The 4141-nt window shown below is 49.4% G+C and overlaps 2 long non-coding RNA genes across 2 annotated transcripts; both read left to right on the top strand.

Moving 5' to 3' along the window:
- The first annotated feature begins 1422 nt into the window (after nucleotides 1-1422).
- LOC124675853 lies at nucleotides 1423-2295 on the top strand. The gene is made up of 3 exons (XR_006993444.1): nucleotides 1423-1481; nucleotides 1587-1732; nucleotides 2184-2295. It is a non-coding gene; the product is annotated as an uncharacterized LOC124675853 (long non-coding RNA).
- An 850-nt stretch (nucleotides 2296-3145) lies between these two features.
- Nucleotides 3146-3564, top strand: LOC124675852. Its single transcript, XR_006993443.1, has 3 exons — nucleotides 3146-3233; nucleotides 3322-3388; nucleotides 3457-3564. It is a non-coding gene; the product is annotated as an uncharacterized LOC124675852 (long non-coding RNA).
- Nucleotides 3565-4141: the final 577 nt, after the last annotated feature.

Raw genomic sequence — 4141 nt, 5'->3', positions numbered from 1 at the left:
ACTTTTAGACTATCGTACTATTTGTTTTAATTACATTACGGTGGTTGGATTAGCATTTCGATTTAACGTTGAAGGTGCATAACAATTCCACTGCTCACAGATCATCACATACCTGAACTAACTGAATCTACTAATTTTCAAAACGACACGGTATATCATCCCAAACTTGAACTAACTCTTTGTACATCCAGGGGCTCCAGGGTCGAGGAGTACCGTAGATTGTTCGGACGCCTCAGGACTGTCTTTGCTGGAAGTTCTTGAGACACCGCCGGCTCGTCACCACCAGTGCAGCGGCTAGATGATCACCCATATTTCTCTTTTCCCCAAAACGTACACTGTTGGAAAAGTAATTTTGCTCGCAACCCAATAGACCCACACGTGATCGAGAGAGTGAGCTCACAATGCCACGTGCCAACAGAAGAATAGTTCACATCAGAATTTGATGATCTAATGCACATATACTGCAAGGGCCGACCCAGTTTGTTGACAGTTCACATAGGAAATATTGCATTTGCACGTAACATCAATGGTTAAACAATATGATATTCAGATAACAAGATGCATGTCTTGCATTGTAGAAGAGGATAATTAATCCAAAGTACTCTCCTACCTATGTATAATTTGAAAAATAAAAATAAAATGGAAACCTAGATGTATTTTAGCATGCTGCTTCTCAAAATACCATACACCAAAATTTAGTCTAGGAGATGCAACCTGATAGCTCGGTTCGGTCTTATACATCCAACATTTCTCCTATAAATGTTCTAATACTACCCAGCCATGCAAGCCACCTGAGAGGGGCAAATCCATCGTGACCACTCGTTTTACCCACTCCCTCCCCGCTTTTGACTGCAACCGTCCGATGTGGTCACCTTTTTCTCACTCGCTGCTTCTCCGAATGGGTCACTGACGAATGAGACCAGGCGTTTGCGGGGCCAACGAACAGAGGCAGCGAAGTTGCTCATTTCACGTCGTCTTTGCGTTCGGATCGCGCACATCGCAGTGAAAACCTAGATCGAGAAAGCCAGCCAGCAAATCAACCCCCGACCCTCTTCCCTCTCCCACAGCACGTCATTGTGGCGGCGGACACCTCCCTAGCCCGGCCGTCCTCCACTCCCTGCTGCTGTCTCTCCTCCACGCCCTCCGCCCCCCGGCTCCATGTCGGCTGGAGGTGAGGCGGGCGCGATCGGAGATGGGCTGGCGCGGGGCTGTTCCATGGCGGCGGCGACCGGAGGCGACGAGCGCCGCCGGATAAGGGCCGACGCGGGCGGATCCGCGGAGGCGGCGACCCGAGGCGACGGGCGCCGCCGGAGGGGGACCGGCACGGGGCGGCCACTTCAGGTGACCGGAGGCGACGAGCGTGGCCGGATAAGGGCCGACGCGGGCGGATCCGCGGAGGCGGCGACCCGAGGCGACGGGCGCCGCCGGAGGGGGACCGGAACTCTGGCATTCGATCTACGACAAGCTTGTCTGATGCCAAGGTGAGCTTCTTTTGATCTTTCTCACTCTGTTGCTATGTGTGTCCGTTCTTGCTTGATTAAAATATTGGTCATCTAAGCTAATTAATGTAAGCTATTGTTTGCCAGGTTATTTAGGATGAAACAGTTGGCTCCTAAAATGGCAAGCAACTTGTTGATGCAGTTTTGCAGTGGGTTAATTTCCGAAGGATGCTAGAGAACACTTGTTTTGATACTACATCATGGACAAGATGAAGCATATAGTGCTGCTGAAGGTACTTCACTGTCTCCCCATGTGAGAGAGATATCATATTGGTAGCATCTTCAAACCTCCTCAAAACATAATTTCTTGCTTTGATGTTGTAATTTTGTAGGACAATGATAATATATATACCTAATTCTGAACAAGCTGGCAAGCAAGCAAATGAATCTTTCTTGTTGTCTGTTTAATATAGTTTGCTAATATTGGTTTGAAGCTAAAAGTGAGATGACATGCATTTGGTGTGACCGAATTTATGTTCCTTGTCTTCTGTTTAACCCTTCTTGTAATTTTGCATATAACTCTCTCATATCATCTGTACCTACAAGCTACAATAGTTAGATCCTTAGCTCTTTAATTTATGATCTTACTTGAGCAGGTCAATGCACATGTTCTTTAGTTTATAACATTATTTGAACCACCAATAAAAGGAATCATCATAACTAAATTATTCTTTGTTGCTTCAGGTCCCCGCGGTGAAAACCAGATCGAGTCGTGCTGCATCCTGCCGGCGGCCGCGCGGCTCGGGGATGGCGGGATTTGGCGCGGGGGAGACCAGAAGCAGCGACGACGCATCGACCGGCATCGGCGATGACACATCCGCGGCTTTGATTCCCCTGCCAGTGTGGCGGCGGGGAGCACGCGTTGAGCGACGCCGGCCGCAGGTGACGCGCGCCGAGCTGGTGACGGCGATCTTCTGCGTGGCCCCAAGTTGCGGCGTCGAGTTTGGGTGTGGGGAGGCTGAGGAGTTGGTGCGGGCCGTCGGGGGAGAGCGCGAGGATGAGCAGGATGAGGGAGCGGAGGACGCGGCCGAGCAGCACCGGCCGGAAAGAGGCGCTGCAGGAAAGGGTATCGGAGGAGGGCGGCGCCGCACCGGTGGAGTCCCTGGCGGCGGCGCGGTGCCCTGCCTCAAGATGCGATTTGCTGGCCTCCTCCGTGGCGCCCCATGTCCGTGTGCGTCTTCAGCGCCACCTCTGCCCATGGCGCTAGGCATGGCTATGGCTGGGCGCCGGCGAGGGATGGCCACTGACTCGCGCCCGTAGCAAGTGCTGCAGGAGCGTGTCTCGTATGATGGCGGCGGCGCGGCGGGTGAACGGCTAACGGACGATAGCTGGGTGGAGAGGCTGGGACGGCACTGGCCAGGAGGAGGAGTTGCATCCATGGGAGGATCGGTATGTGCTCCCCTTTCTCTCTCCCTACTTCCCACGCTACATATTGTTGTCTTCTCTTCCAGTTCATTTGCTGCCAATTTAGATCGATCGATTTCTGTGCTTGGTGGAGCAGGTAGATGGGAAGACAAGGGAGAAGGTGCTCGTGGAACGCGCTGCCGATGTCTTCTTCGGTGGCAGCGGGAATAGGGACCAGGTCCCGGCAAGCGCATACCCTAGCGTGGTAGGCTGCTATGCAGCAGGACTGAGGCCAACAATTGTTGCTGCAGCAGATGGATGGTGAAGGCCGCAACAGTTCGCCGCCTCCTCTACTAAGCACCTGGCAGTCGGGATGCTCCAAACCTTCATGTAGGCACTGACCTCCCAAAAACCTCCTCTTGGTTCGTTGGTGCGTTGAATGGGTGTCAATCATTTTTTTGTTGGGTCGTTTATGTAGGTAAATTGGTGCAATTAGCAGCAAGGGAGGATGAGCAGCGGGAGTGGTATACTCGTTTCAAGACCAGGTGAGCATCCTGTGTTATTCTATATTATCTAATAGGTTATTGTTGATAGTTTTGGTGGTGGAGTGCAGGGAAGAACACATTGGTGTTCAGGTGGATGGTGACGAGGCTGGTACTCTTGTGTCTTGTCGGCGCTGGTGCCGCGGGCTTCACCTTCGACAAGTACAACCTCAGGGTAAGAAGCATAATCACACTGCCACATCTACTATCTCAAAATCTTGATTGTACTTCCAGTGGATGCAGATGGCAAGCAAGCAAATGAATCTTTCTTGTTGTCTGTTTAATATAGTTTGCTAATATTGGTTTGAAGCTAAAAGTGAGATGACATGCATTTGGTGTGACCGAATTTATGTTCCTTGTCTTCTGTTTAACCCTTCTTGTAATTTTGCATATAACTCTCTCATATCATCTGTACCTACAAGCTACAATAGTTAGATCCTTAGCTCTTTAATTTATGATCTTACTTGAGCAGGTCAATGCACATGTTCTTTAGTTTATAACATTATTTGAACCACCAATAAAAGGAATCATCATAACTAAATTATTCTCTGTTGCTTCAGGTACTTTGGAATAAAAAGTAGTAACCGCAGAATGGTGTTTCAGATTATGTAATGATGACTAATCCTTTACTTGCTTTTTTTTTGAAATTATCAGTTGAAAATAGTTATATAGCAGCAGGAATCAAGGATAAATAATTCATTAGTAGAATAATTAACACAGTTGCTTGTTCTTCTTCTCTGTTTTGTCTTCTTTTTT

The sequence above is a fragment of the Lolium rigidum genome, chromosome 7 (assembly GCF_022539505.1).
Source record: "Lolium rigidum isolate FL_2022 chromosome 7, APGP_CSIRO_Lrig_0.1, whole genome shotgun sequence".
Classification (NCBI taxonomy): Eukaryota; Viridiplantae; Streptophyta; class Magnoliopsida; order Poales; family Poaceae; genus Lolium; species Lolium rigidum.
Note: the sequence above shows the minus strand (reverse complement) of the source record. Positions and strands in the feature narration are given on the sequence as shown.